At 37.5% G+C, this 14136-nt stretch overlaps 2 long non-coding RNA genes across 2 annotated transcripts; both read left to right on the top strand.

Moving 5' to 3' along the window:
- The first annotated feature begins 6301 nt into the window (after nucleotides 1-6301).
- Nucleotides 6302-8152, top strand: LOC112181959. Its single transcript, XR_002929219.2, has 3 exons — nucleotides 6302-6434; nucleotides 7074-7136; nucleotides 7251-8152. It is a non-coding gene; the product is annotated as an uncharacterized LOC112181959 (long non-coding RNA).
- A 202-nt stretch (nucleotides 8153-8354) lies between these two features.
- Nucleotides 8355-9073, top strand: LOC112182782. The gene is made up of 3 exons (XR_002929543.2): nucleotides 8355-8405; nucleotides 8494-8559; nucleotides 8907-9073. It is a non-coding gene; the product is annotated as an uncharacterized LOC112182782 (long non-coding RNA).
- The last annotated feature ends 5063 nt before the right edge of the window (nucleotides 9074-14136 follow it).

Below are 14136 nucleotides of genomic sequence, written 5' to 3'. Positions count from 1 at the left end.
GAGGGGTTTTGGATTAGATCGAAACAATGATGTATGTGGTCGATCGTTTTCTTCTCAACAAACTCTAAGTTTGGAGGACTCTACAAACTCCAAGCTTGGAGTGAGCACAAACCCCCACAGTTCGGCTTTTGGTCTCCCCTATAAAGAAGAAAGGGGGGTAGAAGAAGGGATGTTGGAAGTCCCCGAGAAAAGAAGAAGAAATTGAAAAAAAAACTTCAAAAACGGAAACTTTTAGAAAAATTACCTTAAAAAGATGGCCGGAAAAATGTCGCAGGAAAAGTAATGTAGCTGCCGGAAAATTACTGTAGCTGACCGGAAAGTGGCCGGAAAAGTGTTGACCGGAGGGTTGACCGGCGTTGACTGATCGTTGACCGGAGGTGCTGAAGTGGCAGGTCGGATCTAACGTGGCAGTGCGGCGCTGATGTGGCAAATCCGGTGCTGACGTGGCAGAGCTGTTTGCGGCTTGGCAGCTTGGCTGGGGCCTGCTGCACGTGGGCTCAACTTTTGGGCTGCAGCAAGTGGGCTTGGGCTGCAGCAGGTGGGCTGCACAGGATCTCCTCCCCTTTTTTTTTTTTTTCTCTTTCTTTCTGCCGGTTCAAGTTAGGAAGGTTCCGGTGGCCGGTTCGGTTGAATTTAGGCCGGTTCCGGTGGTGAAATTTCTAGTTCCGGGTTTCTGGGGTGGAGATGCTGCAGGGGGTCGAGTATGGCTGCAGGAGGTGGTAAGGAAGGCTCTGAACCGGGCAGGAGAACTTTTGCTACTTCCGGTGGCCAGTTCGATGGTTTGCCGGTCGGTTCTGGGGGTGGGGCCGCCGGTTCTGGACTCCTGGAGTTGAGATCTTCAAGGTGGGCGGCGGTGATTTCTGGGATTTGAAGGCTACGAATTTAGGGCTTCGTGCTGATAACGTGTTTTAGGGAATCAGAAATTGAGAGAAATTCGCTGTGTATTCTCATTGATAATAGGGGCCTCTTTATATAGAGGATTACAATGCATAGAGTTAGAATCATACAAGGAAAGAGAATCTCTAGATTCTTCTAATTGAACCCTATTACCACTAGGTCAAGTAACCTAGAGTTTGGATTAAACACAAAATAGAGATATCCTTAAACAAAAATAACAATTTGAAATTTGTATTAAAATAAAAAATTTAAGTTTGCCGCCACTAAAATTCTTCCCGCTGCCTCAAATATTTGATCATCCTGCACATATCCTAAAATTGCCCATATCCCTAAAATTGTGGAGCCTCTACACGCTATTCTTCTACTACCTCCAGCGATGAAACTCCAATAAACCTATCAGATCGAAAACTTCACGCCTTCTCTTCCATCGCCCATCACTCTCTCTCTCGCGTAGTTCTCCATTTTCCCTGTTATTCTGTCTCAGCACGTCTTATTCTTCTATATCTTCTGGTTAATCTAAGCTCTAATCCTCTTGATCTTTCTTTACAGGTGTGCCTCCATTCCAGATCTGCTCGGAAACAAAAATTGAAAGAAGTTTGGCAGTTGGGCAATAGTACAAGAGGCTTGTTTCGATTGTATGATTGGTCTTGTTTAGGATTTGAGGTGAGTGGGTTCTCTTTTCTTTGCAACACGCAGTTGACAATTACCAGCAATCGTATCTTACACTTCAACGGAAAATTCTCTTTTAACCAAAATCTAAGGCTTCACTTGACTTCCTTATATTATTAGATGTCATCTTTCTCATTTACGGCTATTTGGTTTTTTTTTTTTTTTTTGGTTAACACGGCTATATGTTTTTTGGGGATAGTGTTTAAGGGTTTTAATTTGTTATGTATCTGCTGTGGTTGTGTTTCTAGTTTGTTGATTGGAATCTTGGATTTGGTGATTGTTTTGTAGCAGGGGAGTAGTGAAGTTCCAATAGGTATTGTGCTTTTAGGTGGCAATTAGTTTGCTCAGACATGCCTAACAAATGTAATCTTCTAATGATGCTTCGTATATCTTTGTTAGATGAAGACTTGTTTTAGGCTTTAGTCCTGATGGTCATGCAGATGTGTCTTATTAATTGCTCTATTTGGTAAGATACTTATTGCAAGGGAGTATTAATGGTGGCTGCACAACATAACTTTCAATTATTTGCTCCTATGAATATTTGTATTGAATGAGTAGGTATTGAGATTGTCTCAAATCGTATCTCCATGCTCTGTTTGTTCTGCATATTCTGCTTTGGTCATTTTCATGTCTATCTCATATATTTTCAACATATTAAATATAACTCTTCTTCGCCCCTCTTCACTTCGTCACAATCCAAAGATCGAAACTTTAAATGAAATCTATAATTTACTTCAAGGCACACTAGTATTGAATTTACTATGTTTGCACGGGAATTTCATTCTTATTGGTCAAAGTAGTTAATAGCCCATCTTGGTTGTACTGGTCAAGTGATCAAAACTGAGCAAGTTAAAACTAGGATTTACCGCATGTGATCAAAATCCTACATGTTTCTCTAGGAGGACTTATTGGAATTCATGTTTCAAGCAAAACTCTGCTGTTTTGTTGTTGGTGTATTGAAACTTCTTGTTTACAATAGAAACTTCAAAGTCAGAGCTAAACAAGCGAGCTGCATATCTTGCTCTAAACTACGATGAAAGAAATATGCAGAAACTGTCCTGCAGTACAGCCTTTTTTGGTATTTCTTTTTCCTAACTTATTGACCTCCAAATGACCTGAGTTTTTGATATGTTTTACTTCTTTTAGTTAGCAATGGATCTGGAAAGTTTCATTGCATTTCGACATAAAGTGAATGTTCTGTGAATTTTCCAAGTTTGGTCTGTAATTGAGAAAGTTCCAGAGTTTTAAATGTTCCTCTGATTTTCTGTTGAGATTTGAACTTCTACTTGAATCATTTAAGTTCTGGTTTTTCTGTATATTGAACTAGACATCCCAATGCTTGTTTGAAAAATGATTCCTTGTCACAAATCTATTTTGTATCTAGCAGCATTCTATGGATCTTTGGTTCTATTGTTTGTCTTCTAAAATACAATAAAGTTTTGATCTTCTGAAAGCTGAGGGTAGATTAAGTAACAGAAAAGTCTAAGCCATGAATGTAAGTTCTTGATATGTTGCGAGCATATTATTTTGTTTGCCTAAAGCTGTAGGGGTATTCATTGTTGATCTAGCTGTTGTACTTGAATTCAAGAAAGAAATTCAGACTTTGGTTTAGAGTCAATATATATATATATATATATATATATATATATATATACAGATCCTATCCAGAGCGGAGCTCCGTTTTGAAAATTAACGTGTGAAGTTCGAGTTTTCGGTCACTTTTCGGTCGCATATCCACATCTCAACCGTTCAGTTTTTAAGTACTAGTGTATAGATCGTCTCTGAAAATTTTCAGCCAAAATGATGATCGTTAAGGCATTGATAAGTGCCTTAAAGCTAGTACGGTTCAGGTTGACGGATTCAGTCCGTCCATTGGTTTAAACGAGTTAGATGCCTTAACGATCATCAATTTGGCTGAAAATTTGCAGAGATGATCTATACAGTAGTACCTAAAAACTGAACGGTCGAGATGTGGATATGCGATCGAAAAGTGACCCAAAACTCGAACTTCACACTTTAATTTCAAAGCGGAGCTCCGCTCTGGATCGGATCTGATATATATATATATATATATATATATATATATATATATGCATGCAATCTGTTTAGGGTCCAATAGACAGTTACTACTTATCTAGAAATGGCCTTGAAGTTGCAAAATTGGGTTAATAATTTGTCTCTAAAAACACCATTATGTGGTTTTAACCTTCAGTGATTTTAACAACACCGGTCATGTGACAAACAAAGAATTCTTCTCTGATTCTTCGCTGAGTTGATATGTCGTGGTTGTTGATTTTTGGATAGGCAGAATCCTTAGTTCCTGATGCTACAGTTTATCTTATAAAATATAATGAAGTTTTGAACTAGGTAAAAGCTAATCTAAATTCATGGTATGTTCAATTGAAATTGTTAAAACTAATGATTGCCAAAATACTAATTTGCTATCTGTAAAACCATCTGTAACAACAGTCCAATCATAGTAAAAACCAAAATAAAAACCAGAGAGATATCCCATGTTTACATTCGACAGATGAGGTTGAGGCATTTAAGATAAACTGTAGACAAAGGGGGGAAGTAGACAAATTCATTTGAGTCCTAGCTATATTCAATCATGATAAGCTTATATCCTGCCATTATTATATCTCCAATTTAAAGTTTCTTTTTGTATTTCTCGATGCAGAACGGACTCTATAGGAGCAGGTTGCACTTGCAGTCATGGACTGCCAGTGTCTTGATGCTGCAAAGGTATAATACTTACTTCTTTAGCTTATACTTCTAAAGTACTTTGAACTAGCAACTTTAGGCTATGATGATTTCAAATAGTTTACTTTGTATGCTATGCTGAATTGAGACTGCTGTGTTATCTGCTGTGTTTGAAGACTAATCTGATGAGATCCTAAAATGCTCTCAGCTTCAACTTCCTGCCACTGGATAGTGCTCATGGAGACTCCTCCACAAGGGGTCATTTCCAAACAAGAAGTTATTGAATACTATATTAAAACCGTTCAAAGAGTTTTGGGCAAGTGGCTGGGTAAGCTTTAATTTTGTTTGCCACTGTGGAATTGCTTAGGCTCTCAAGCTGAACTATGCTTCAATGTTGGTTTCTATAGTGACAAGGATGCTCAGATGTGTATATATAATGCTTCTTGGGAAACTCATTTTGGCTTTTGCTGTGATGTTAATGATGAAACTTCCCATAAGCTTGCACGTAAAATTCTTTCATTTTTACCCATGTTTAGTTCAATTGCTTGTTGCTAGACACTAAATCTGTAGGTGTGCTATTTTGTGGTTGTCACAAAATGAGTGCTTCAGAGATTTTCTGTTTGAACAGACGATGAAGTTTCCATGAGGTTTGGTTGTTCATTAATGTCAATGTTGAATTGTTTAATTCTTTGCATGTCTTTGTTTTAAGTACCGGGGGTTTTATCGATTAGGCCTGACCCATATTTTGTTTATGTGAAAAAGGATTACAGTTTTTCAAACGTTCAAAAATGCAACTCTGTTATTTCCACATGGGAATACCAAACACTGGCTTGTTCGAATGGATAAACCGGGGATTGGTGTTGTTACAAAGGCGCAAATGGTTGATTATTATGCTCAAATACTAACAAAGGTCTTAGGAAAGTAAGTATCTTATTATGAATTTACTTTCTGCTTCCTTCTATTATTTACTTTTGCTGATTGGTGTATGTTGAGCAAAATTTGTAAATTAATATACCCAACACAATTTCGCTCTATCTTATTGATAAAATAGAGCTTTTAATTATGTCAGGTTCGACCCATTCAAGATAATAATCTCTTAATTACAACCCCTCACTTTAAGGGAAAACCCTTTGATTCCAAGTACAAAGTTAACGTATGGAGATGTGTGTGCTTGTGAAAAATTGCGGCTGCACCTGGGTTGTTTTACAGGCTGCCTACGTACCCCGGAAGGGATCAAGCCACTCGTAGTTCAAGTTTTTGTGGCCTTGGGGGTTTCAACAGGTAGATGACCTGTCGAAAACTTTGGCTATGTATTTGAGTGAATTTGGTTTTGAAAGAACCAGGGATTCGGTTTATGTTGTGGTTGCATCCAGATTTAAATCCAGATTGCCTACATACCCTGTGAAGGGATCAAACCATTGCAGTTCATACTTGTTTATATGAGCTTTCTTGGTTTTGTACCAAAAGCAATTTTCATTTTGGGTTTCGGAGCAATTCTCTTACGAAACCAGAGTTTGTGTATTTTGATGTGGACACCCGAAGCATCGAGCTTCGCCGAATTCGTCAAATGGGCCCAAAATTTGAGGTGGGCTTTGCTTGCGAGTTATGTTGTTCGGTCTACACCAATTAAGGCTTTTGGGGCTCAAATTTGCTATGGGCACCCGTAATGACCCAGCTGCTTACAACTGCCCCTTGTTTTCTTTTTCATGTTTAATCACTTTCTTTCTTCTCTTCACCAAAACCAGACGATCTCGAAGCATTTGGCGGAATGCTCCAAGAATAAGGATACCCCTGTTAATCAATGAAGGGCTTCGGAGATGAATTGCATTTCTCCCAATCTAATCTGGGTAGAATCGCATTCGTGTTCTTAGCAAGGAGGACTTCATCATCTGGAGCTTGTGACTGATCCTTTCGCTTTTCTGCACAGAAGATTGGGTGAGGGTTTTTAACTCCTTTGTTTGATTTATGAATTAGGAGAACCCAAATTTCTGAACTTTTCCTCATGGTCCCCCTCGTTGGTGATTCCAGGGCACTGGGTTAATGAATCTTGAAGGAACTCTAGCCTTTGTTTGTCGAAGCTTGTTCGTGGGTGTGCAGAGATCAGCAAACTTTGTGCAGTAACCAACTCTTTGCTTGAATGCGTCATTGCACAAGCATATTGAGTGGTAAACTTCTTCGTTAATTTCTTTTGTTTTGTTCCTGCACTCTAGACCTCCAGATTTGAGCTTTTGTCTTGTGCATGAATTGATGGTCTGCAATGCCACTTTGTCAGCTTCTGCAATTGTGTTGGACACTTAGTTAATTAAGCCCTTTTGTCTTATGCATAGCTTAATTAATCAATCTCGTGGCCTGCACATCACCATAGCACTCATTCTTTGTTTTATTTATTACTTTGTGCTTTTATGGATTTCTGGGATTGCCTTGTTGACATTGACCAAAACTTGGGTTAAAACTCCTTTGCACATGGATGCCATTGCCAGAGACTTTTCTTCTTTAATTTTCATGTCGGCACCGCTTCAATTTCTTGCATCAACACTTGCTGCAATCTCTTGGAATAAGTTGAAATTGGCTCTAACATATGCCTTGCATTTCAACACATCTCTGTTTCGTGCACTTAATTAGTGTTGCAAGTTGTTATTTTGCCATTCCACCGCCAGGCTTTCAACTTTTTCTATGTTGTGTACCTTGACCTGTGGCTCCCAGAAGTACACAGCTATCGACCTTTGGTTTTAAACTTTGGACAGGAACAACTTCTTTCTGAGCATAACTTGTATTTGGTTATGACAAAATAGCTTAATGTGCAGGTGCAAACAAAAGCGGCAATTATCAAAGCCTCAAAGGTCTCTCGAAGCTTATTTTTCTTTAAGGTGAGCTTCTTCTTTAAAGTATTAGTTTCGACATCAACTTGTTTGTAGGCATTAAGTTTGCAGTCTGCTGCAGAATTGGATTCATTATGACAACTTCTCTCCCTGGCTACACAGGTGGCCAGAGACAAGAACAGCGACTATACCGTAGCCAAGTATCAGAACTCCAGGATTTAAACTCAAGGGTGAGGCCTTCTTTTATTTACCCATTGGCTATTTTGAGAATAGGTGTTTTGAAATAGAGATCGGGACTGGCTCTTTTTGGCTATGGTGTTTTGAAAGGATGCAGGGGGTAATTATATGTGGTGTTTAAGTGAAGTTGACAGAGTTCCTGTTATCATTTTTATGTTGAATCACGACCCTATATGGAAGCAAGGTCTGGATGGTGATCCACAAAGGGCCCTCTGTCAGTTCCGGTTTATTAAACTGCCGAAACTTGAGGATGATATCGGCACCCTAAGGCTTGCTGTTTCAAAGTTATGAAAACAGTATTGGCACCGTAAGGCACCGCCACCGGAGCTTTGAAAGTAGTTTCGGCACCCTAAGGCACGCCAAGTCGAAGCTCAACGACAATATCGGCACCCTAAGGCACGCCGTGTCGGAGCATGATATTGATACCCTACGGTATCGCTGGAGGCCTGCATCATTGGAGAACAGCAAAGGAAAAGGTGCAGATCGTTGAAAGTCTCACCCTCTTCCTTCTTGCTTTCTTCCTCTCCTCCGCTGCTCTCCCTCTGCTTCTTCCCGGTCTCCTGATGTTGCTATGTTCTATATTTTCGTCCTCCCTTTTTTTCTTTTTATGCAATGCTTTTTATATTGCACCGATCATGAGTTTGGTTTGTATAAAACATAGAGTTTTAGAGTTCAACTTGGAGTGAACTACTTGGGGAACTTGTATTCCGTGAAGACTACAACTCTTGTATTTTGTAGTTGCTTTGTAATCTATATTTTGACAAAACAAGAAGTCTGACGTCTTGTAAAAATCCAATAGACCAGCTTAATGACTCTTGTGCTTTTTCCTTTTGCTTAGAGTTTTAAAAGCTATCAACTTTGTCCATCCTTGTTTTTATGAGAGGCTTTTAATTTTATTTAAATAAAGCACTCATATTTTCCTGATATGGACGGGCCTCGTTGTAATTGGATGTGCGAATTTTTTCGTTTCAACAGTGTAATATATTTGTCTGTAGTGAAAAAGATGCACAAATGTGTATATATCATGTTGGAAATCTTTCTGTTGTGAAATTGATGAAGAATCTACAAGCAATCTGGAAAGTTAGTATATGAACGAAATGAAATTTAGTATGCCCACATTTGGTTTCTTTTTTTACATATTGTGGACTAAATGCTCCATATACTGCAGGTGTTCCTGGTGTTTTATCTTTTCAGCCAGACAAGAGTTATGACTCAGATAATAAAAACTATGGAGGTTTTACTCTTTCTTAGCTTGGATTTTACGGTTCATTCGTTAAAATTGTCTGGTTATGTTTGTAATTTTAGATGATTTTGTATCTTGTCATTGCTAGATCAGAACTTTGCTTCTCAATTTAAATGTCTTTTGAACCCATTTGCACCTATATTTACCAACTCGATGTCATGGAATGTCTTGCTTTTGAGATATAAGTAATACTAGAGTAGCACTCTGTGTCTTGGTTTTGCATATTTCTGTCAGTGTCAGAGAGCAATTACACCATACCCTCCCAAGTAATTATGTGCATAGATTGAATACAATAAAATTCTTGTGGAAATAATTTTTAATGTATCATTGAACACTAGAGCAAGGAAGTAGAAGATAAGTGCAGAATGGTGATAGGTGACTTTTTTCTCTGTCTGCAAAGTGAAGGGGAGTTGGCAAGATTGTGACTTTTTCTTCAAACATACAAATTTACTGAAGTTTGATGGTGGTAGAAAATGGTGTAAACGAGTAAGGAGAAAGCAGAAGGAAATAACCTATAATGTATTTATGTGTTACAGCCTGCTTCTACTAATGGAGATTCTGAAACACATGCACCTTGATCCCTACTACTAGCTACTACTTATAAGGTCCTGGAAGAAACTTTTATTTGTTTTCAGTTTGGTATTGCTCTCGTACTATTTCTATTGTTATGGATGATGCTATTTTTCCTATGTATTAAGACTATGCAGTTTGAATTCACTAAATTACTCAAATCTTCACTATGTATCTATTTGGTGAGAAAATTTAATTTCTGAGAAAATTCTAATATTTAAAATTGAATGTAATCGCATTTACTATATTTATTCTGATTGTCGGTGAGCCATTTCTGACAACATTTTATGAATAAACCATATTCGTCGGTAAAAGTTATCTGTATAGATGGAAATATCCCACAAAGCAAATATGTCATCGAAAATACTCAAATTACGATTCCCGCCAAAATTCGTTAGTCGGAAATATTTATTCCGACGAAGGTATTGGTCGTAAATATGTCGTAGGAAAAAGTTTTCCGACAACTCTTGGGGTCGGAAAAAATGGGTCAGAAAATATTATTGCAACCAAACGAGTAGTCGAAACTAAGTTGTCGGAAATAGTTATTCCGACGAAAAATATGGCCGGAAACAATTCGTCGGAAATGCAATTATTTCCGACGAAAAACCTTAATTCCGTCGACTTTTTTCGGACGAAACAAACATTAATTCATACCAAAACGAGGCTCAAATCCGACGGTGATATTAGTCGGAAATAAGGTTTTTCCGACGGTGATATTCGACGCATTTCCGATAGTCAGAAGAAAATTATTTCCGACCATGACATTTCCAACAACTTTCCGATGATGACTTTTCGTCGGAAATAGGTATTTCCAACGAAAATGCCCTATTTCTGACCATTTTTCGTCGTCGGAAATTATCGTCTGTGTTGTATATACATGCAACAATGGTTTGTATGTTCAGAGGTAGTGAAACCTTTTGAAAGAAGTGACTAAGCTCTCCTAGCAAAACACCAATTACCTATACTAAAGCGCTATCTCTCCGTGAACAGTAAGTCCCATATTGATTTACATTTTTGCCCCTCATTTTTTCTTTATTACAACGCTGCCATTCAATCGATAGACAGACAGAAATATAGGTCTTCTGGGTCTTGCGAGAGAGAGGTTCTGCAATTTCAATCTTCTTCGATTTTCATCCATCACTACTTAACCCAATGACCCAGTCGATCCCTTTCTCATTTCTGTTAACTACATCATGACACTGATCAAGGTTACGCCATTTGCAGAGAGTAGTTTTCAGGTTTGTGACCGCTGTTCAAGTCGAAAGGACAAGTCTCCTGTAAGTAGATTTTGTTGATTCTCCTCATTTAGTTTATGGGTTTGGCGATTTGGATTGGATTCTCCACTAAAGTTTCAGTCTTGATTTCAATTGGGTACTTCCGTTTTTATTCTTTGATACCCCCAACATGAAGGGGAATTATTTTAACCTCTGTTATAGTGTTATCTCAATAATTGAAGGAATTAGTCTCTCTTCTGAAATCGCCTGATTCAATTCCAATCGCACTTTCAAAACTTGAAACTTGAACGCGATCTTTCAAAAAGGCTTTTCTATGATTTACTGTACCGATTAGTATATGTGTATTACAATTATATTACTGATCATGCACTTTATTCGAATCCAATTCCTCCAATTAGAAGCTAGGTTGCTTTAATTTGGAAGCCATTAAGTGTGTTCCAGAGAAATGAAATGTGTTTGGTAAGCAGATCTAATATGGTAGTAGGGATCTGTAAGTTAAAGTCATTGCTAAGTTGGGCATAGGATCACCCAGGTCAACATTCAATTTGAAAGTTTGCCGCTTAAACATTTTTAGATTTGAGGGGTCGGGTCTGAGGAGAAGCAACAAACTAAATAGCTCGGGTATTAATTTGTTTAGTATGTTGGGGATGTTATGGTTTGGGAATTTAGGATGTAATAGTTTGGGATAATCTGAGCAATGAGATTCATGGTTTCAATTCATGCTATAGTGACCCTGCAGTTAAACAAAAGGTTACAAATATTTGTCACCTTGGATCAAAGTCCGATTCTATTTGCTTCATCACTGTTATTTTGCATAAAATCAATTTTAGTATAGATGCGTTTGCTTCGATTATCTTTAGAATGAAGACGATTTAGTTTCATTCAATTCATTTGAAAGTGTTCTCTTATCTCAATTTAGTTTCAACGTACTGCATCAGTTTGGTTTTGATTAACAAGAGGTTAAGGTGGATACAAATTTCTGCAGTACACTGCCATTTCCTGTTATTAATATCCAGTCTAGACTAAACTTCATTTGAAGATGACACTAAAGCAATAAAAGGAATACAAACTGTACCATGCATTTGCCTTTCTAGAGCTTATCAATTTCCTTTAGCTTTTTTTTCTACTACTGAAGCAGTTTTTTGTACTGAAAATTTGTGGAAGTAGTTTTTTGTATTGAAAATTTGTGGTCCAATCTAATTCACTCGAAACATGGAATTAGTAATGAACAAAATCCTGAAACCCTGATTTTTGTTTGATTTTTCTTGGTATGACTATTGCTCAATAAACATTATTAAGTCTTTATGTGTCTTCTTTTTCTCCTGAATTCCAATACCTATCTTTTGCAGAACATGATTTGTGATACATGGGACCGCTACATGTTTTCTACAATTGTATTTGCTTGAATGAGATGGCAAGGCAAGCTGGGCCAACTAAGACTGCAAGTTGTCTCAAGTAAGAGGAAACTAATCAACGTGCAAAACTTTGTGATTTAATTATGTGACAGAATGTGTAGTTGGTGGATTTTGTACTACATATATGTATTCCCACCTAGCTTTGAATTAAGGAAGGTCAGTCCTCTAGGGTGCTTTTGTTTTCTTTCGCTCATGATTCAGATGTTTTCTTTCTCTCATGATTCATATGACAAGCCAAGCTACAATGAAATCAGTGATTGCAAATCATTGTAGACCATAAGCTAGGTATACTTTTATATTCTATCAATTCTGTGCAACTGCTTTGTACAACAAATTTACAATTGTATAAACCTTTGGAAGCAAAACCCGAGGCATCGGGCGGGAGACATCATCTAGTGCTTTCGAAATCAATGGACCTATACTGTGTCCCACTGGAAACAAAGAACCATGAAGCAATTAAACCACATTTAAACAATTTCACCAACACAGTGGTACACTGATTTTTTTGTACCTGAATTTCTGCCCCTTCTTAGGATTCAAAGGCAGCCTAGTATTTTATAGAGAGAGAGAGAGAGAGCCTAGTAAACCTTCTGGTAGACATAATAGGAGTTTTAATATATCCCATTTCATTGGATGATTTCTTTCCTCTCATAAAGTTCTCAACCTCTTATTATATACTTCTTTTATTTTATATTTTAGCTTTCTAATCTCTTTTTTACGTAACAACAACCATAGATTTCATAGGTTGCTTAATATATATGGTGTAGTACATTTAGAAGCTACCTCCTTCTGTCCTCCAGAATATGAACTCATATTTTTCCCAATTTAATTATATTAACTGCATTTAAACCATTATATCAAGTGCAAAACATAGAAATGCATAAAAGAATAAATATCCTATGAGGGGATTTTGTCACGCCCCGAATTTTGAATAACAAATTCAAATCCGAAACATGAATTAAACAACTATGTCAAATAACGTTCTGAATTTTTTTCATAAACAACTACACCACACGCCACTCAAATTCCAAAACTCGAAAACCTCGAGTTAATTATTACAACTCATTCTTATAATTTAAAATTGTAAAGCTCTAATTGAGCATAACAAACCTCACAATAGAAGGAAATAAAGTAAATGCTGCGACCCTTAACCAGCTCGGTCTCCTCCCTAATTATCCTAACCTGCAGGATTATCCACTACACCGTTTGAATAGTGTACCGGGATTGCAACAACACAAAACCCGGTAAGCTTTCTGAAAGCCCGTATGAGTAAACAAGAATGAAAGGTTGATTTATTAAATCACAATTCTTTTAACTCAAGTAAACAACCAACAATCTCAACAATCGATCACCAAAATCATCAACTCCAAATCACCAAGAATTAATACAGGATCAAAACTCACATCTTTCTTCCCAAAACCCCGAAAGCGTATTTATACAAATACGGTGACTGACAAACTAGAGCTCTAACTGTATCGTAGCCCATCACCTGGCCTAGGTTATGGCATCCGACATGATTGTCAATATCGTAGTCCATCATCATAGTTTAGAACATCCGATACGCATACTCAACTTAGCACGTCACCCGATAAGGGTCGTGGCATCTATTATACTCAACCAATCGTAGCCCGTCATCCACCTAGGATTAGAGCATCTAATTCCCTCATACCGGTCACTACGTCGACCCTAAATCCAAAATCGGACATATAGAATAGCTTTCACACCACATGATCAACATTTCATTATTCAACATTTAAATGCGAGAATAATAGCTTGAATAATAACCAATCCATTCCCAATCATTTCATCACACCAATCACACGTCAACCAATATATATATATATATATATATATATATATATATATGTAATCATTCACTCAGGAATGATCACTAATACCAACTATAAACCACACAGTGAAAACCGAGAAATTCACTTTTATAGTTTAAATACATTTTACTTACCTATGGACCGTAGAAGATCAAGCCCATGTATTTTAAAACAAATATTCATTTCCGTAAAACATTTTCAATCCATTACGATATAAGTAAAGTAATTTTGGTTCGTAATATGAACCATGTGAGGTTTACTCACCTCTAAATTCCCGCTGCGTCTTCTTAACAGCTCAAACAATGATTTCACGAATCGTCCGCCAAATCAATCCGTCGATCACCTAATCCAATATGATCTTAACTTAGCCAACAACTCAGAAACATACTCAAATGACAATCCAACGGTCGGATCGAAATTAAATGATGATCCAACGGTCGGATCGAAATTAAATGATGATCCAACGGTCGGATCCTCACGGATCGCCTTTAGGATCATCCTCCAAAAATCATCACTAAG

The sequence above is a fragment of the Rosa chinensis genome, chromosome 1 (genome assembly GCF_002994745.2).
Source record: "Rosa chinensis cultivar Old Blush chromosome 1, RchiOBHm-V2, whole genome shotgun sequence".
NCBI lineage: Eukaryota > Viridiplantae > Streptophyta > Magnoliopsida > Rosales > Rosaceae > Rosa > Rosa chinensis.
The sequence above is the reverse complement of the archived record's forward strand: the minus strand, read 5'-3'. Positions and strand labels throughout refer to the sequence as shown.